This window comes from Pseudophryne corroboree, chromosome 4 (genome assembly GCF_028390025.1).
Source record: "Pseudophryne corroboree isolate aPseCor3 chromosome 4, aPseCor3.hap2, whole genome shotgun sequence".
Classification (NCBI taxonomy): domain Eukaryota; kingdom Metazoa; phylum Chordata; class Amphibia; order Anura; family Myobatrachidae; genus Pseudophryne; species Pseudophryne corroboree.
The window spans coordinates 838489136-838510148 of record NC_086447.1 but is presented as its reverse complement, the minus strand read 5'-3'; the positions used below and the strand labels follow the sequence as shown (position 1 = coordinate 838510148).

The following is a 21013-nucleotide window of genomic DNA, read 5'->3' as shown; positions in this document are numbered from 1 at the left end:
GAGGGGGAGCAGAAGCTGCGCAGAGAGAAGGGGGGACAAATGCTGTGGAGAGGGGGACAGATGATGGGCAGAGAGAGGGTGGGACAGATAATGCGGAGTGGGGGGCAGATGATGGGCAGAGAGAGGGGAGGCAGATGCTGCGGAGAGGGGGGCAGAAAGAGGGAGAGCAGATGCTGGGCAGAGAGAAGGGGGGACAGATGCTGTGGAGAGGACAGATGATGGGCAGAGAGAGGGGAGGCAGATGCTGCAGAGAGGGGGGCAGATGATGGTCAGAAAGAGGGGGAGTAGATGCTGGGCAGAGAGAAGGGGGGACAGATGCTGCAGAGAGGGGGACAGATAATGGGCAGAGAGAGGGGGGGACAGATGCTGCGGAGAGGGCTGGCAGATGCTGGGCAAAGAGAAAAACATGTAGCAGTCAGAGAGAGACAGCAGCTGCATAGAGAGGGTGGCAGAGACAGGCAGGAGCTATGGAGACAGAGGAGTCAGGTTGAATACATTACTCACATTTAGACAAGGGCCATGCTGTGTGACATCCTCCGTGTTTCAGGGGTCAGAGGAGCATGTGACAGCTCCTCCAATCAGGGGCTCTTCTAATCAGCATGTGCCGAGCTCCTCCAATCACTGCTCGGCACATGTTCTTCTGACCTTATTGCTGATACCAGGGAGGGGAGGAGACGAGGCACCGCAGTGAGTTGCAGGGACTTCCCCTGCTGCTGCTCTCAGTGAGTACAAGCTAACCCCTCCTCCCATCCCTGTGCTGCCAGCGCTGCTGCCTGTCATGCAGTGTGACAGGCACAGCGGCAATCGGCAGCTGCAGAGTAGCAAAGCAGGGAGAGCGCCTCCCTGCTTTGCAGAGGCGCCTCTCTCATGTTTGGGGGGAGCGAGCTGCCCCCTTGCCCCCCCTATTCCGACGCCCCTGGGCTAAGGCAATAATACAGTACTATAGAAGACATAAAAATACAGGGGAAAACGTGGGATTTCCAGAGGGGAGTTTCTAAATGTAATCCACAATCTCCCACTCTTGTGAACATTGGAGTAAGTGTGAGAGTATGGGAGCGCAGTAGAAGAACCGAGTAGCAACTCTGGACATTAATGTACAGATTGGTAATTTATACATTTGATACTGTATGGAATACAGTAGTAATAGTTAACACTATAGATGGCCTATAGCAGCGGTCGGCAACCCGTCACTCGCGCACAACGGGTTGCTCACAGCTGCAATCCGGGTTGCTTCGGGGGAGTCCGCAATTGACTCCCCAAGGCCGGTCCGTAGCGCTCCTCCTTCGTGGCGGAGACAGACGCTAGAGGTCATACTTGACCTCTAGTGTCTGTCAGGCAGCACAGCACTATAGATACCCAGAAGTGCTGGGAGTGCTCAGCACTGGCGCTTCGGACACTTCCATTACACCCCTGTAATGAGCATTACAACCCTGACAACAAGCATGACACGCAGAGCATTACACCCCTGGCAACGAGCATGACATGCAGGTCATTACACCCCTGTCAACAAGCATGACACGCAGAGCATTACACCTCTGACAACAAGCATGACACACAGAGCAATACACCCCTAGCAACGAGCATCAAACGCAGAGCATTACACACCTGTACCGAGCATTACACCCCTGACAACAAGCATGACATGCAGAGCATTACACCTCTGACAACAAGCATGACACAGAGCAATACACCCCTAGCAACGAGCATGAGACGCAGAGCATTACACACCTGGCAACGAACATGACACGCAGAGCATTACACCCCTGGCAACGAACATGACACGCAGAGCATTACACCCCTGGCAACAACCATGACATGCAGAGCACTACACCACTGGCAACGAACATTACACCACCGGCAACAAGTCCCCTGGCAATGAGCATGACACCCCTGGCAACAAACATGGAACCCAGAGCATGAAACCCCTGGCAACGAGCATGAAACCCCTGGCAATGAGCATGAGACCCCTGACAATGAGCAGGTAATTTAAAATAAGAATTTACTTACCGATAATTCTATTTCTCGGAGTCCGTAGTGGATGCTGGGGTTCCTGAAAGGACCATGGGGAATAGCGGCTCCGCAGGAGACAGGGCACAAAAAAGTAAAGCTTTTACCAGATCAGGTGGTGTGCACTGGCTCCTCCCCCTATGACCCTCCTCCAGACTCCAGTTAGGTACTGTGCCCGGACGAGCGTACACAATAAGGGAGGCAATTTGAATCCCGGGTAAGACTCATACCAGCCACACCAATCACACCGTACAACTTGTGATCTAAACCCAGTTAACAGTATGATAACAGAAAGAGCCTCTTAAAGATGGCTCCTTAACAATATAACCCGAATTTGTTAACAATAACTATGTACAGTATTGCAGATAATCCGCACTTGGGATGGGCGCCCAGCATCCACTACGGACTCCGAGAAATAGAATTATCGGTAAGTAAATTCTTATTTTCTCTATCGTCCTAAGTGGATGCTGGGGTTCCTGAAAGGACCATGGGGATTATACCAAAGCTCCCAAACGGGCGGGAGAGTGCGGATGACTCTGCAGCACCGAATGAGAGAATTCCAAGTCCTCTTTTGCCAGGGTATCAAATTTGTAGAATTTTACAAACGTGTTTTCCCCCGACCATGTAGCTGCTCGGCAGAATTGTAATGCCGAGACCCCTCGGGCAGCCGCCCAAGATGAGCCCACCTTCCTTGTGGAATGGGCCTTAACAGATTTAGGCTGTGGCAGGCCTGCCACAGAATGAGCAAGTTGAATTGTGTTACAAATCCAACGAGCAATCGTCTGCTTAGAAGCAGGGGCACCCAACTTGTTGGGTGCATATAGTATCAACAGCGAGTCAGATTTTCTGACTTCAGCCGTCCTTGAAATGTATATTTTTAAGGCTCTGACAACGTCCAACAACTTGGAGTCCTCCAAGTCGCCAGTGGCCGCAGGCACCACAATAGGTTGGTTCAGGTGAAACGCTGATACCACCTTAGGGAGAAAATGCGGACGAGTCCTCAGTTCTGCCCTATCCGAATGGAAGATTAGATAAGGGCTTTTATAAGATAAAGCCGCCAATTCAGATACTCTCCTGGCGGAAGCCAGGGCCAGTAACATAGTCACTTTCCATGTGAGATATTTAAAATCCACCTTTTTCAATGGTTCAAACCAATGGGATTTGAGGAAATCTAAAACTACATTTAGATCCCACGGTGCCACCGGAGGCACCACAGGAGGCTGTATATGCAGTACTCCTTTAACAAAAGTCTGTACCTCAGGAACTGAGGCCAATTCTTTTTGGAAGAATATTGACAGGGCCGAAATTTGAACCTTAATAGATCTCAATTTGAGACCCCTAGACAATCCTGATTGTAGGAAATGTAGGAAACGACCCAGTTGAAATTCCTCCGTCGGAACACTCCGATCCTCGCACCACGCGACATATTTTCGCCAAATGCGGTGATAATGTTTCGCGGTGACTTCCTTCCTTGCCTTAATCAAGGTAGGAATGACTTCTTCTGGAATGCCTTTCCCTTTTAGGATCTGGCGTTCAACCGCCATGCCGTCAAACGCAGCCGCGGTAAGTCTTGAAAGAGACAGGGACCCTGTTGTAGCAGGTCCCTTCTCAGAAGTAGAGGGCACGGGTCGTCCGTGACCAACTCTTGAAGTTCCGGGTACCAAGTCCTTCTTGGCCAATCCGGAGCCACTAGTATTTCTTACTCCTCCTCACCGTATAATCTTCAATACCTTTGGTATGAGAGGCAGAGGAGGAAACACATATACTGATTTGTACACCCAAGGTGTTACCAGTGCGTCCACAGCTATTGCCTGTGGATCTCTTGACCTGGCGCAATACTTGTCCAGTTTCTTGTTGAGGCGAGACGCCATCATGTCTACCATTGGTCTTTCCCAACAGTTTATTAGCATGTGGAAGACTTCTGGATGAAGACCCCCCTCTCCCGGGTGTATATCGTGTCTGCTGAGGAAGTCTGCTTCCCAGTTGTCCACGCCCGGGAAGAACACTGCTGACAGTGCTATTACGTGATTCTCCGCCCAGCGAAGAATCTTGGCAGCTTCTGCCATTGCACTCCTGCTTCTTGTGCCGCCCTGTCTGTTTACATGGGCGACCGCCGTGATGTTGTCCGACTGAATCAACACCGGTTTTCCTTGCAGGAGTGGTTCCGCCTGGCTTAGAGCATTTTAGATTGCTCTTAGTACCAGAATGTTTATGTGAATAGACTTTTCCAGGTTCGTCCATACCCCCTGGAAGTTTCTTCCTTGTGTGACTGCTCCCCAACCTCTCAGGCTGGCGTCCGTGGTCACCAGGATCAAATCCTGTATGCCGAATCTGCGGCCCTCCAATAGATGAGCCTTTTGCAACCACCACAGAAGATATACCCTTGTCCTTGGCGACAGGGTTATTCGCAGGTGCATCTGAGGATGCGACCCTGACCATTTGTCCAACAGATCCCTTTGGAAAATTCTTGCATGGAATCTGCCGAATGGAATTGCTTCGTAAAAAGCCACCATTTTTCCCAGGACTCTTGTGCATTGATGTACAGACACCTTTCCTGGTTTTAGGAGGTTCCTGACAGGTCGGATAACTCCTTGGCTTTTTCCTCGGGAAGAAAAACCTTTTTCTGAACCGTGTCCAGAATCATCCCTAGGAACAGCAGACGTATCGTCGGAAAACAGCTGCGATTCTTGGAATATTTAGAATCCAGTCGTGCCGTCGAAGAACTACTTTAGATAGTGCTCTTCCGACCTCCAACTGTTCTCTGGAACTTGCCCTTTTTAGGTCGTGCAAGTAAGGGATAATTTAGATGCCTTTTTTCTTTGAAGAAACATCTTTTCGGCCATTACCTTGGTAAAAAGGCCCGGGGTGCCGTGGATAATTCAAACGGCATCGTCTGAAACTGATATTGACAGTTCTGTACCACGAACCAGAGGTACCCTTGATGAGAAGGACAAATTTTGGACATGGAGGTAATCCTTGATGTCCAGGGACACCATATAGTCCCCTTTTTTCCGGTTCGCTATCACTGCTCTGAGTGACTTTATCTCGATTTGAACCTTTTATGTAAGTGTTCAAAACATTTTAGATTTAGACTATGTGTCACCAAGCCGTCTGGCTTCAGTACCACAATATAGTGTGGAAAAATAATACCCTTTTCCTTGTCGTAGGAGGGGTACTTTGATTATCACCTGCTGGATATACAGCTTGTGAATTGTTTCCAATGCTGCCTCCCTGTCGGAGGGAGCCGTTGGTAAAGCAGACTTCAGGAAGCTGCGAGGAGAAGATGTCTCGACTCTCCAATCTTTACCCCTGGGATAATACTCGTACGATCTAGGGGTCAACTTGCGAGTGATCCCACTGCGCCCTGAGACTCTTGAGACTACCCCCCCACCTTGAGTCCGCTTGCACGGCCCCAGCGTCATGCTGAGGACTTGGCAGACGCGGTGGAGGGCTTCTTTTCCTGGGAAAGGGCTGCCTGCTGCAGTCTACTTCCCTTACCTCTATGTCTGGGCAGATATGACTGGCCTTTTGCCTGCATGCCCTCATGGGAAAGGAAAGATTGAGGCTGAAAAGACGGTGTCTTTTTTAGCTGAGATGTAACTTGGGGTAAAAAAGGTTGGATTTCCCAGCTGTTGCTGTGGTCCCCAGGTCCGATGGACCGACCCCCAAATAACTCCTTCCCTTTATACAGCAATACTTCCATCTGCCGTATGGGATCTGTATCACCTGACCACTGTCGTGTCCCTGACATCTTCTGGGAGATATGGACAACGCACTTATCTTGATGCCAGAGAGCAAATATCCCTCTGTGCATCTCACATACATATATATAGAATGCATCCTATTAAATGCTCTACATGAATAAAATATTTTCAGTCAGGGAATCCGACCAAGCCAACCCAGCACTGCATCTCCAGGCTGATGGCGATCGCTGGTCGCAGTATAACCACCGTATGTGTGTATATACTTTTTAGGATATTTTTCCAGCTTCCTATCAGCTGGCTCCTTGAGGGCGGCCGTATCTGGAGACGGTAACGCCACTTGATAAGCGTGTGAGCGCCTTATCACCCTAAGGGGTGTTTCCCAACGTACCCTAATTTCTGGCGGGAAAGGGTATAACGCCAATATTTGCTATCGGGGTAACCCTACGCATCATCACACACTTCATTTTATTTTATCTGATTCAGGAAAAACTACAGGTAGTTTTTTCACTCCCACATAATACCCTTTCTTGTGGTACTTGTAGTATCAGAAACACGTAACACCTCCTTCATTGCCCTTAACGTGTGGCCCTAATGAGAAATACGTTTGTTTATTCACCGTCGACACTGTATTCAGTGTCCGTGTCTGTGTCTGTGTCGACCGACTGAGGTAAATGGGCGTTTTTAAAACCCCTGACGGTGTTTCTGAGACGCCTGGACCGGTCCTAATAGATTGTCGGCCGTCTCATGTCGTCAACCGACCTTGCAGCGTGTTGACATTCTCACGTAATTCTCTAAATAAGCCATCCATTCCGGTGTCGACTCCCTAGAGAGTGACATCACCATTACAGGCAATTTCTCCGCCTCCTCACCAACATCGTCCTCATACATGTCGACACACACGTACCGACACACAGCACACACACCGGGAATGCTCTGACAGAGGACAGGACCCACTAGCCCTTTGGGGAGACAGAGGGAGAGTCTGCCAGCACACACCAAAAACGCTATAATTATATAGGGACAACCTTATATAAGTGTTTCTCCCTTATAGCATCTTTTATATATATACAATATCGCCAAAATCAGTGCCCCCCCTCTCTGTTTTAACCCTGTTTCTGTAGTGCAGTGCAGGGGAGAGCCTGGGAGCCTTCTCTCCAGCTTTTCTGTGAGAGAAAATGGCGCTGTGTGCTGAGGAGATAGGCCCCGCCCCTTTTTCGGCGGCCTCGTCTCCCGCTATTTTTGAAGTTAGGCAGGGGTTAAATATCTCCATATAGCCTCTGTGGGCTATATGTGAGGTATTTTTTGCCTCTAATAAGGTTTTTATTTGCCTCTCAGAGCGCCCCCCCCAGCGCTCTGCACCCTCAGTGACTGTTGTGTGAAGTGTGCTGAGAGGAAAATGGCGCACAGCTGCAGTGCTGTGCGCTACCTTTATGAAGACTCAGGAGTCTTCAGCCGCCGATTTTGGACCTCTTCTCTCTTCAGCGTCTGCAAGGGGGCCGGCGGCGCGGCTCCGGTGACCATCCAGGCTGTACCTGTGATCGTCCCTCTGGAGCTAGTGTCCAGTAGCCAAGCAGCAAATCCACTCTGCACGCAGGTGAGTTCACTACTTCTCCCCTAAGTCCCTCGTTGCAGTGATCCTGTTGCCAGCAGGACTCACTGTAAAGTAAAAAACCTAAGCTAAACTTTCTCTAAGCAGCTCTTTAGGAGAGCCACCTAGATTGCACCCTTCTCGTTCGGGCACAAAATCTAACTGGAGTCTGGAGGAGGGTCATAGGGGGAGGAGCCAGTGCACACCACCTGATCTGGTAAAAGCTTTACTTTTTTGTGCCCTGTCTCCTGCGGAGCCGCTATTCCCCATGGTCCTTTCAGGAACCCCAGCATCCACTTAGGACGATAGAGAAAATTAATTAGAAACCTTACTGTGGGGCATAATGAGTAATGGCCATTACAGTGTGTGGCATAATGTATAACGGGCATTGCGGTGTGTGATATAATGTGTAATGGGCATTATGGTGTGTGGCATAATGTATCATGGGAATTGCGGTGTGTGGCATAATGTATCACGGGCATTGCGGTATGTGGCATAATGTATCACGGGCATTGCGGTATGTGGCATAATGTATCACAGGTGTTGCAGTGTGTGGCATAATGTATCGCGGGCATTGCGGTATGTGGCATAATGTGTTAGGGGCATTCCGGTATGTGGAATAATGTGTCAGAAGCACTGCGATGTGTGGCATAATGTGTAACACGCATTACATGTGTGGCATATTGTGTAAGTGGCATTAAGGTGTGTGGTAAAATGTGTCACGGGCATTGCGGTGTGTAGCATAATGTTTAACGGCCATTACCATAAGGAGGAAAAATGACAAATAATGTAACAGGCATAAATCAGGATTTTATTTTCCTGCAGTGGCCAATGGGGGTCATTCCGAGTTGATCGCTAGCTGCTGTTGTTCGCAGGGCAGCGATCAGGCTAAAGATCTGCATTTCTGCACATGCGTATGGGCCGCAATGAACACTCACGTCGTACGGGTACAAAGCCCGTTGTGGTTGTGCACAGGTTCTAGCAAAGTTTTCAGTCGCACTGACGGTCCCATGAGATTGACAGGAAGGGGGCGTTTCTGGGTGTCAACTGACCGTCTTCAGAGAGTGTTTGCAAAAACGCAGGCGTGTCTGAAAAAACGCAGGCATGGCTGTGCATTTGCTGGGCGGGTGTATGACGTCAAATCCGGACACGAATAGGCTGAAGTGATCGCAAGCGCTGAGTAGGTTCAGAGCTACTCTGAAACTGCACAAACTTTTTTTGCAGAGCTCGGCTGCACATGCGTTCGCACCTCTGCTAAGCTAAAATACACCTCCCAGTGGGCGGCGGCATAGCGTTTGCACGGCTGCTAAAACTATGTAGCGAGCGATCAACTCGGAATGACCCCCTATATCTAGGTGTGCAGGTTGCAAAACTGGAGTATAAGGTAGTCATTTCCTGCAGTACCACACCCCTTGCAGTGAGGTCACACCCTCTTTTTGGAGCACGCATGCCCATGGCACGTGCCAATTCTTTACTTTTAATATAGCAATAGGAAGGGTGCCAGAAACTTTTTTGACCGGAGGGTGCAAAATTTATAGCTATGCCACAGCCCACGAGTCCAGTCTTAACACTAAGAGAGAGCGCCAGCAACCATTCAACTACAGTATTTTTTTTTTAAACTTGAGTCGCTCCTCAGGAGGTTTAATTTTTCTCGAGTAGCTCACACCCAAATTAAGGTTGGAGACCACTGGCCTATAGTATAGGCTGTATCAAACATATTTAACTAATATATTTAAAATAAGTTGTCAGGAAAAGGTTAAACATCCCATAATAAATAAATAAATAAATACACAAACATAATAATAACCATTAGGAGTCAAAACTGCACTTTCTAAGCATATTCTTCCACCTCATGGTAAGATTCCTGTCTCTTCTTGCTGGCAGCTACTCTCTGGTCCAGCGCACTGACTGAGGGCTCAGATCCACGCACAGCAAGCTTGGTAGAAAAAGCTGCTACCACTGGGCATGCGCAGCAGTTCTGCTCTGTCCCTTAAACTGCATTTTGTGGAAGGTATAGCAATCGTATTATACTACTGCTGTTGTCATAATTTGAGCCACAGGCCAAGAGGAGGGGGGTTTCTGGGCATCCGGAAACCCCCCTGTGTTTGCCTATGCAGAGCTTAGATATAACATCAGTAAATAATTGGAGTTATCTTTTAATCCCATAATTGCGTTAAGTGATATTTGATACGATGTTTCACATTTTATTTTCTCAGCGCTAAATCCAGGCTTCAGCAGAAATTTAGGAAATCAAGCCCAGCTACAAAACATCAAAACAACTATAACTTTAATGTGTGCTTTTGATATAGTAAAAATGAAACAGACATACCAAATGTTTTATAGAGAGAAAAGGCTGTTTTTGCGACTACATTTTTTTTCTTTTGCCATCTCTATAATAGAAAGAAATCTGTTTCTGAACATTCATCTAAAGCATCTGAAGCTTTAAATGCAACAAGCTTTAAAATGTACACATATCTGTTCCTAATTTTCTTTATAGCTGGAACCAAAATTACTCTTCCTCTATTACGTCCAGTGCTACAGGCAATTGTAAAGTATGATTAAAGAGAGGCTGAAATGTACCATTAAATGTGGATTGAATTATAAGCGTGGAAAAGCTATTTTTATTTTGAAAAAGTCACAGCATGTTTGAAACATGTTGTGTTTACTTTGGAGAGAAGAGGAACTTTTACATTTTTGTGCCTTTGTGTCTTGTCTTATTGTGACACAATCAGGACACACATACATATATGTGTATATATTTATAATATTCACAGTGTGAAAGTGTGTATTGGAGTGCACATGGGGGGTCATTCCGAGTTGATAGCTCGCTGCCGTTTTTCGCCGCGCAGTGAACAGGTTACTACTGCACATGCGTATGCACTGCAATGCGCAGGCGCGTCGTACGGGTACAAAGCGAATCGTTGCTGGGCGATGGATTTAACAAAGAATCCATTCACACAGCCGATCGCAAGGAGATTGACAGGAAGAAGGAGTTTATGGGTGTCAACTGACCATTTTCTGGGAGTGGTAGGGAAAACGCAGGCGTGTCCAAGTGTTTGCAGGGCGAGTGTCTGACGTTAATTCCGGGACCAAAAAGACTGAAGTGATCGCAAGGGCTGAGTAAGTCCAGAGCTACTCAGAAACTGCAAAAAACTTTTTCGTCCTGCTCGACTGCACACGCGTTCGCACACTTGCAAAGCGAAAATACACTCCCCCATGGGCGGCGACTATACGTTTGCACGGCTGCTAAAAGTAGCTACCGAGCGATCAACTCTGAATGACCCCCATACTGTCTGCCCCATTGTGCATGCACTAACTGATCGCAGTAGCCCAATATATTAAATATATAAGATCATATCTCCCAACATTTAGAAGTGAGGAAGAGGGACACTTGCGCGGTGTAGCCGCGGATGATTTTGAAAAGGGGCATGGCCTATGCAAAATGGGGCGTGGCTTCACAGGAGTGCCGCGATCGGGAGCCACACCCAGTTTTTGTCACTGAGAGGGCATGCCCAGCGCTCTGTGATACGCTGGCATGCCTGTGATCCACTGGCATGTCCCCTCTCCCTCTGTCTCCACTGAAAAAAAACGGACTGTCCCGCAAAAATCAGGACAGTTGGGAGGTAGGATATGATGATTATTTCACTTGTGATTTGTGATTATGCACGGTGTCAGTAGGCACAGGTGAGGCTGCATAGCACCATTGTACACAGGGTGAGGGCACAGGGGGATGCTCGGTGTCAGTGGGCACAGGTGAGGCTGCATAGCACCATTGTACACAGGGTGAGGGCACAGGGAGTGCATGGTGTCAGTGGGCATCAGGGGTGCATAGTACCAGTGTACACAGAGGGGATGCATGGTGTCAGTATGCACAGGTGGGCTGCATAGTACCAGTGTACACAGGGTGGGGGCACAGGAGGGATGCACGGTATCAGGGGGCACAGGTGGGCTGCATAGTACCAGTGTGCACAGGGTGGGGGCACAGGGGGATGCACGGTGTCAGTGGTCACAGATGGGGCTGCATAGTACCAGTGTACACAGGGTGGGGGCACAGGAGGGATGCATGGTGTCAGTGGGCACAGCTGGGCTGCATAGTACCAGTGTGCACAGGGTGGGGGCACAGGGGGATGCACGGTGTCAGTGGTCACAGATGGGGCTGCATAGCACCATTGTACACAGGGTGAGGGCACAGGGGGTGCATGGTGTCAGTGGGCATCAGGGGTGCATAGTACCAGTGTGCACAGAGGGGATGCATGGTGTCAGTGGGCACAGGTGGGCTGCATAGTACCAGTGTACAAAAGGTGGGGGCACAGGGGGGATGCATGGTGTCAGTGGGCACAGCTGGGCTGCATAGTACCAGTGTACACAGGGTGGGGGCACAGGGGGGATGCACAGTGTCAGTGGGCACAGGTGGGCTGCATAGTACCAGTGTGCACAGGGTGAGGGCACAAGGGGGATGCATGGTGTCAGTGGGCATAGGTGGGCTGCATAGTACCAGTGTGCACAGAGGGGATGCATGGTGTCAGTAGGCACAGGTGAGGCTGCATAGTACCAGTGTACACAGGGTGGGGGCACAGGAGGGATGCACGGTGTCAGGGGGCACAGGTGGGCTGCATAGTACCAGTGTACACAGGGTGGGGGCACAGGAGGGATGCACGGTGTCAGGGGGCACAGGTGGGCTGCATAGTACCAGTGTACACAGGGTGGGGGTACAGGGGGGATGCATGGTGTCAGTGGGCACAGGTGGGCTGCATAGTACCAGTGTACACAGGGTGGGGGCACAGGGGGATGCTCGGTGTCAGTGGGCACAGGTGGGCTGCATAGTACCAGTGTACACAGGGTGGGGGCACAGGGGGGATGCATGGTGTCAGTGGGCACAGGTGGGCTGCATAGTACCAGTGTACACAGGGTGGGGGCACAGGGGGATGCTCGGTGTCAGTGGGCACAGGTGGGCTGCATAGTACCAGTGTACACAGGGTGGGGGCACAGGTGGGGCTACAGCAGGGCTGTACTGGCCATCTGTCACTTCTGGCACATGCCAGAAGGGCCGATGGGCAGGTGGGCCGATCCGGTCCTTCAGAGAGCGGGTCTCTGGTTCAGGAGCCCCCACCGGTCTCCATGGAAATGGGGGCGTGCCGCGATTCGTATCCCCTCCCCCCCTACCCCCACCCCGGACTTGCGGTGCGACCCCGTACACCATGGCAGCGCGTTCCCGTGACGTATGCGCGCGCCCCCGCGCGCTCAAATGCCCGGCCCGGTGTACAGCCCCAGTCCATCGCTGAGCTACATAGTACCAGTGTACACAGGGTGGCGGTACATGGGGAATGCATGGTGTCAGTGGGCACAGTTGAGGCTGCATAGTACCAGTGTACACAGGGTGGGGTTAGAGGGGGTCAGTACAGTGAAAGGGGGGCTGCACAGTGTACACAGTGGTGAGGTCAGAGGGGGATGCACAGTGACAGAGTATACACAGTGGTGGCACTGGTCGGACAGCACAGTGTCAGTGTACATGGGGTTAGAGCTTTACAGTGGCAGTGTCTACAATGTGGGGGCACAGGTGGAGCTATACAGTACAATACAGGTTGAGTCTCCCTTATCCAAAATGCTTGGGACCAGAGGTATTTTGGATATGGGATTTTTCCGTATTTTGGAATAATTGCATACCATAATGAGATATCATGGTGATGGGACCTAAATCTAAGCACAGAATGCATTTATGTTACATATACACCTTATACACACAGCCTGAAGGTAATTTTAGCCAATATTTTTTATAACTTTGTGCATTAAACAAAGTGTGTGTACATTCACACAATTCATTTATGTTTCATATACACCTTATACACACAGCCTGAAGGTCATTTAATACAATATTTTTAATAACTGTGTATTAAACAAAGTTTGTGTACATTGAGCCATCAAAAAACAAAGGTTTCACAATCTCACTCTCGCTCAAAAAAGTCCGTATTTCGGAATATTCCGTATTTCGGAATATTTGGATATGGGATACTCAACCTGTACCAGTGTACTAGTTTTTATCTGCTTTAGTTTGCAGACAGCTGCTGACTCCCGATACAATCTCTCCACAGGTGAAGCTGGCCCACAATTTCACTCTTTATGCATGGAGTTCACATAGCACTACTCTAGACTGCTCCAACCTGTACTGACCTTTGCTGCCCCTCCCTGTACATACTCTAGCAGAATGAAGAGCAGCCCAACTCCTTCTATAAGCCCTGAGCCCTTTATCCACTCTCCAGCCCCTAGGGTCCTGGGAAAGGACACCTGGCTCTCCATTGGTCATCAGTGGCCATTTTCTTATAGCCTACTATAGGGGCAGCCATTTTCTGCTAGCTGAACAGCATCCAGGCACGATTAAACATTATAACTCAGAGCACTCGGAAGCAGTTGGACCTCTGTTTGCTTCCCGCAGCCAAGCGGCCCCGGATCACTTCAATTTTACTGGCCATGGGGGCAGATGGCACCCTGTCCCCCTTGCCAGCCAGCCAGCCTCTGCTGGTGACCTTACATATAAAGCCAGGAGCTACCCATAGAGATTTCGGTACCCTATCTTATTGTATATGCAAACTAAAACACCCCAGGGTAATTGTGAGCTAAAATTATTATGGACTTTTATAAAGAAACCCCTCAAAAAGAAATAAAATGGGAAAATAAATAAGCCACTGTTCCGCTGAGATCGGAATGCAAAATTATTGCAAACTGAATGCAATTTCTAAAGCGTATACATTTATTTAGTAATTGCACAGTCCCACCTTGCCGTACACAGGGCCTAATTCATGTTTGTACGCAAATGCAACTGCGATTTTATAGACTAAAGAGCTGCTAATGTTAGCAAGTGAGGCTGCCGCCCAGGATTGAGAAGAGACGCCACCGGTCCATCCCAAACTCATTTGCAATTGTGTACACATTCACAGCCTATACGCAAAAATGGGGAACATCGGGACTAAGGGTTGGTCTATGGCTACACATACTGTACGCAGCAGAAGCGACTCAGACGCCATGTTTTTGCACGTACTAGCTTACAGAAGTCAGCAGATAAATTCTGATACAGGTTGAATATCCCTTATCATCTCCAAACGGTCATTTCTTGCCAATCACTTTTCTATTGAATCCTAATTGCGAGCGGGATCGCAGTGGCACCTTTGTGCATGTAGCACATGCACAGTCTGACAATAATCGCCACGTTGTGTGATAATTGGGTATTGTGTATAAACATAAATTAGACCCATGGTGCACACTCAGAATATAAAGCAATTTTGGCTTTACACCCATGACACTCCAACAAAGCAGTTGTCCTGCATTATCTCCGTCCAGTTGCAGAAATGCCCAGTTGTCGCCAACAAAGAATCATATGACTCAGAATCGTGCATATATTCACAAAGATGCGTATGCAGCCCGTAACAAACGTACAGTATACGAAAGATCAGTATAAATGGCCGCATTTAGGGGAAGGTGTATCAAATCTTAATGAAAGATAAAGTGGAGAGAGATAAAGTACCATTTTACAGGCTGTGTTTGATGGTATGTTGGGGGTACATTATATCTCTCCACTTATCTCTCTCCAAAGATTGATACATCTCCCCCACAAAGTGACTCAGAATTAAGCCATGGCTATGAGCATCTAATAATTCCTTAGTTGCTATATTTAGTTGTGTTTTGATTATTTACACATATTTACGTTTCCGTAATATATTTTCTCTGACGTCCTAAGTGGATGCTGGGGACTCCGTAAGGACCATGGGGAATAGCGGCTCCGCAGGAGACAGGGCACAAAAGTAAAAGCTTTAGGATCAGGTGGTGTGCACTGGCTCCTCCCCCTATGACCCTCCTCCAAGCCTCAGTTAGGTTTTTGTGCCCGGCCGAGAAGGGTGCAATCTAGGTGGCTCTCCTAAAGAGCTGCTTAGAGTAAAAGTTTTGTAGGTTTTTTATTTTCAGTGAGTCCTGCTGGCAACAGGCTCACTGCAACGAGGGACTTAGGGGAGAAGAAGTGAACTCACCTGCGTGCAGGATGGATTGGCTTCTTAGGCTACTGGACACTAGCTCCAGAGGGACGATCACAGGTACAGCCTGGATGGGTCACCGGAGCCGCGCCGCCGACCCCCTTGCAGATGCTGAAGAGAGAAGAGGTCCAGAAATCGGCGGCTGAAGACTTCCCAGTCTTCTTAAGGTAGCGCACAGCACGGCAGCTGTGCGCCATTGCTCTCAGCAGACTTCACACCAACGGTCACTGAGGGTGCAGGGCGCTGGGGGGGGCGCCCTGGGCAGCAATGAAAGTACCTATGCTGGCTAAAAATACATCACATATAGCCTCTGGGGCTATATGGATGTATTTAACCCCTGCCAGGTTGTCAGAAAAACGGGAGAAGAAGCCCGCCGAAAAGGGGGCGGGGCCTATTCTCCTCAGCACACAGCGCCATTTTCCTACACAGCTCCGCTGCTAGGAAGGCTCCCAGGCTCTCCCCTGCACTGCACTACAGAAACAGGGTTAAAACAGAGAGGGGGGGCATTTTGTGTGGCGATATTATAATATATTAAGATGCTATAAGGGAAAACACTTATATAAGGTTGTCCCTGTATAATTATAGCGTTTTGGTGTGTGCTGGCAAACTCTCCCTCTGTCTCCCCAAAGGGCTAGTGGGGTCCTGTCCTCTATCAGAGCATTCCCTGTGTGTGTGCTGTGTGTCGGTACGTGTGTGTCGACATGTATGAGGACGATGTTGGTGAGGAGGCGGAGCAATTGCCTGTAATGGTGATGTCACTCTCTAGGGAGTCGACACCGGAATGGATGGCTTATTTAGGGAATTACGTGATAATGTCAACACGCTGCAAGGTCGGTTGACGACATGAGACGGCCGGCAAACCAATTAGTACCTGTCCAGGCGTCTCAAACACCGTCAGGGGCTTTAAAACGCCCATTACCTCAGTCGGTCGACACAGACACAGACACGGACACTGACTCCAGTGTCGACGGTGAAGAAACAAACGTATTTTCCATTAGGGCCACACGTTACATGTTAAGGGCAATGAAGGAGGTGTTACATATTTCTGATACTACAAGTACCACAAAAAAGGGTATTATGTGGGGTGTGAAAAAACTACCTGTAGTTTTTCCTGAATCAGATAAATTAAATGAAGTGTGTGATGATGCGTGGGTTTCCCCCGATAGAAAATTATTGGCGTTCTACCCTTTCCCGCCAGAAGTTAGGGCGCGTTGGGAAACACCCCCTAGGGTGGATAAGGCGCTCACACGCTTATCAAAACAAGTGGCGTTACCGTCTCCAGATACGGCCGCCCTCAAGGAGCCAGCTGATAGGAGGCTGGAAAATATCCTAAAAAGTATATACACACATACTGGTGTTATACTGCGACCAGCGATCGCCTCAGCCTGGATGTGCAGCGCTGGGGTGGCTTGGTCGGATTCCCTGACTGAAAATATTGATACCCTTGACAGGGACAGTATTTTATTGACTATAGAGCATTTAAAAGATGCATTTCTATATATGCGAGATGCACAGAGGGATATTTGCACTCTGGCATCAAGAGTAAGTGCGATGTCCATGTCTGCCAGAAGATGTTTATGGACACGACAGTGGTCAGGTGATGCAGATTCCAAACGGCACATGGAAGTATTGCCGTATAAAGGGGAGGAGTTATTTGGGGTCGGTCCATCGGACCTGGTGGCCACGGCAACAGCTGGAAAATCCACCTTTTTTACCCCAAGTCACATCTCAGCAGAAAAAGACACCGTCTTTTCAGCCTCAGTCCTTTCGTCCCCATAAGGGCAAGCGGGCAAAAGGCCAGTCATATCTGCCCAGGGGTAGAGGAAAGGGAAGAAGACTGCAGCAGGCAGCTCCTTCCCAGGAACAGAAGCCCTCCACCGCTTCTGCCAAGTCCTCAGCATGACGCTGGGGCCGTACAAGCGGACTCAGGTGCGGTGGGGGGTCGTCTCAAGAGTTTCAGCGCGCTCAAGAGTTTCAGCGCGCAGTGGGCTCACTCGCAAGTGGACCCCTGGATCCTACAAGTAGTATCCCAGGGGTACAGATTGGAAGTTCGAGACGTCTCCCCCTCGCAGGTTCCTGAAGTCTGCATTACCAACGTCTCCCTCCGACAGGGAGGCAGTATTGGAAACAATTCACAAGCTGTATTCCCAGCAGGTGATAATCAAAGTACCCCTCCTACAACAAGGAAAAGGGTATTATTCCACACTATTTGTGGTACTGAAGCCAGACGGCTCGGTGAGACCTATTCTAAATCTGAAATCTTTGAACACTTACATACAAAGGTTCAAATCAAGATGGAGTCACTCAGAGCAGTGATAGCGAACCAGGAAGAAGGGGACTATATGGTGTTCCTGGACATCAAGGATGCTTACCTCCATGTCCCAATTTGCCCTTCTCACCAAGGGTACCTCAGGTTCGTGGTACAGAACTGTCACTATCAGTTTCAGACGCTGCTGTTTGGATTGTCCACGGCACCCCGGGTCTTTACCAAGGTAATGGCCGAAATGATGATTCTTCTTCAAAGAAAAGGCGTCTTAATTATCCCTTACTTGGACGATCTCCTGATAAGGGCAAGGTCCAGAGAACAGTTGGAGGTCGGAGTAGCACTATCTCAAGTAGTTCTACGACAGCACGGGTGGATTCTAAATATTCCAAAATCGCAGCTGATTCCGACGACACGTCTGCTGTTCCTAGGGATGATTCTGGACACAGTCCAGAAAAAGGTGTTTCTCCCGGAGGAGAAAGCCAGGGAGTTATCCGAGCTAGTTAGGAACCTCCTAGAACCAGGCCAAGTGTCAGTGCATCAATGCACAAGAGACCTGGGAAAAATGGTGGCTTCTTACGAAGCGATTCCATTCGGCAGATTTCACGCAAGAATTTTTCAGTGGGATCTGCTGGACGAATGGTCCGGATCGCATCTTCAGATGCATCAGCGGATAATCCTGTCTCCAAGGACAAGGGTGTCTCTTCTGTGGTGGCTGCAGAGTGCTCATCTACTAGAGGGCAGCAGATTCGGCATTCAGGACTGGGTCCTGGTGACCACGGATGCCAGCCTGAGAGGCTGGGGAGCAGTCACACAGGGAAGAAATTTCCAAGGAGTGTGGTCAAGTCTGGAGACTTCTCTCCACATAAATATACTGGAGCTAAGGGCAATTTACAATGCTCTGAGCCTAGGAAGACCTCTGCTTCAAAGTCAACCGGTGCTGATCCAGTCGGACAACATCACGGCAGTCGCCCACGTAAACAGACAGGGCGGCACAAGAAGCAGGAGGGCAATGGCAGCAAGGATTCTTCGCTGGGCGAAAAATCATGTGATAACACTGTCAGCGGTGTTCATTCCGGGAGTGGACAACTGGGAAGCAGACTTCCTCAGCAGGCACGACCTCCACCCGGGAGAGTGGGGACTTCATCTGGAAGTCTTCCACATGATTGTGAACCGTTGGGAAAGACCAAAGGTGGACATGATGGCGTCCCGTCTGAACAAAAAACTGGACAGGTATTGCGCCAGGTCAAGAGACCCTCAGGAAATAGCAGGGACGCTCTGGTAACACCGTGGGTGTACCAGTCGGTGTATGTGTTCCCTCCTCTGCCTCTCATACCCAAGGTACTGAGAATTATAAGACGGAGAGGAGTAAGAACTATACTCGTGGCTCCGGATTGGCCAAGAAGGACTTGGTACCCGGAACTTTAAGAGATACTAAGAAGGGACTTGCTTCAGCAAGGATCATGTCTGTTCCAAGTCTTACCGCGGCTGCGTTTGACGGCATGGCGGTTGAACGCCGGATCCTAAGGGAAAAAGGCATTCCGGAAGAGGTCATCCCTACCCTGGTCAGAGCCAGGAAGGAGGTGACCGCACAACATTATCACCACATTTGGCGAAAATATGTTGCATGGTGTGAGGCCAGGAAGGCCCCACGGAGGAATTTCAACTCGGTCGATTCCTGCATTTCCTGCAAACAGGAGTGTCTATGGGCCTTAAATTGGGGTCCATTAAGGTTCAAATTTCGGCCCTGTCGATTTTCTTCCAGAAAGAATTGGCTTCAGTTCCTGAAGTCCAGAAGTTTGTCAAGGGAGTACTGCATATACAACCCCCTTTTGTGCCTCCAGTGGCACTGTGGGATCTCAACGTAGTTCTGGGATTCCTCAAATCACATTGGTTTAAACCGCTCAAATCTGTGGATTTGAAATATCTCACATGGAAAGTGACCATGCTGTTGGCCCTGGCCTCGGCCAGGCGAGTGTCAGAATTGGCGGCTTTGTCTCACAAAAGCCCATATCTGATTGTCCATTCGGACAGGGCAGAGCTGCGGACTCGTCCCCAGTTTCTCCCTAAGGTGGTGTCAGCGTTTCACCTGAACCAGCTTATTGTGGTACCTGCGGCTACTAGGGACTTGGAGGACTCCAAGTTGCTAGATGTTGTCAGGGCCCTGAAAATATATGTTTCCAGGACGGCTGGAGTCAGGAAAACTGACTTGCTGTTATCCTGTATGCACCAAACAAACTGGGTGCTCTTGCTTCTAAGCAGACGATTGCTAGTTGGATGTGTAGTACAATTCAGCTTGCACATTCTGTGGCAGGCCTGCCACAGCCAAAATATGTAAATGCCCATTCCACAAGGAAGGTGGGCTCATCTTGGGCGGCTGCCCGAGGGGTCTCGGCTTTACAACTTTGCCGAGCTGCTACTTGGTCAGGGGCAAACACGTTTGCAAAATTCTACAAATTTGATACCCTGGCTGAGGAGGACCTGGAGTTCTCTCATTCGGTGCTGCAGAGTCATCCGCACTCTCCCGCCCGTTTGGGAGCTTTGGTATAATCCCCATGGTCCTTACGGAGTCCCCAGCATCCACTTAGGACGTCAGAGAAAATAAGAATTTACTTACCGATAATTCTATTTCTCGTAGTCCGTAGTGGATGCTGGGCGCCCATCCCAAGTGCGGATTGTCTGCAATACTTGTACATAGTTATTGTTAACTAAAACGGGTTATTATTGTTGTGAGCCATCTTTTCAGAGGCTCCGCTGTTATCATGCTGTTAACTGGGTTCAGATCACAGGTTGTACGGTGTGATTGGTGTGGCTGGTATGAGTCTTACCCGGGATTCAAAATCCTTCCTTATTGTGTACGCTCGTCCGGGCACAGTATCCTAACTGAGGCTTGGAGGAGGGTCATAGTCCCCCTATGACCCTCCTCCAGGCAGTGCACACCACCTGATCCTAAAGCTTTTACTTTTGTGCCCTGTCTCCTGCGGAGCCGCTATTCCCCATGGTCCTTACGGAGTCCCCAGCATCCACTACGGACTACGAGAAATAGAATTATCGGTAAGTAAATTCTTATTATTTACTATGCTGCTTGAAGCCATAAACTGCAACACGGTTTACAGCTGTTTGGTTAGTGCTGGACATGGAGCTGCAGGCTCTATATTCTAATTTCAAATGGTCTCTTGTTCCTCATATTCATTCTTTCTTAAATGAAGTATGACATTGCAGAGAACTCTAAGGCTGTGCCACCTGTCAGGTTACCCAGCAAAGAATGAAGAAACCAAATCTTCTCAAGAGGAATTGTGAGATCATCTCCAAAGTGTGTGTCCTTTGCAGAACTGATCTCTAATCTCTAAGGGGGTAATTCCAAGTTGATCGCAGCAGGAAATTTTTTAGCAGTTGGGCAAAACCATGTGCACTGCAGGGGGGGCAGATGTAA

The 21013-nt window shown here is 49.2% G+C and overlaps 1 protein-coding gene and 1 long non-coding RNA gene across 4 annotated transcripts in view; one reads left to right on the top strand and one right to left on the bottom strand.

Annotated features, from left to right (window-relative positions):
• LOC134910490 (uncharacterized) overlaps positions 1 to 718 on the bottom strand; it is a 212645-nt gene extending 211927 nt beyond the window's left edge. Inside the window, exon 1 of the long non-coding RNA XR_010176213.1 lies at positions 505 to 718. This is a non-coding gene — a long non-coding RNA (uncharacterized LOC134910490). The remainder of the gene's footprint in view (positions 1 to 504) is intronic.
• Positions 1 to 21013, top strand: part of PLCB1 (phospholipase C beta 1) — a 1298702-nt gene that overhangs the window by 431432 nt on the left and 846257 nt on the right. The window lies entirely within an intron of this gene.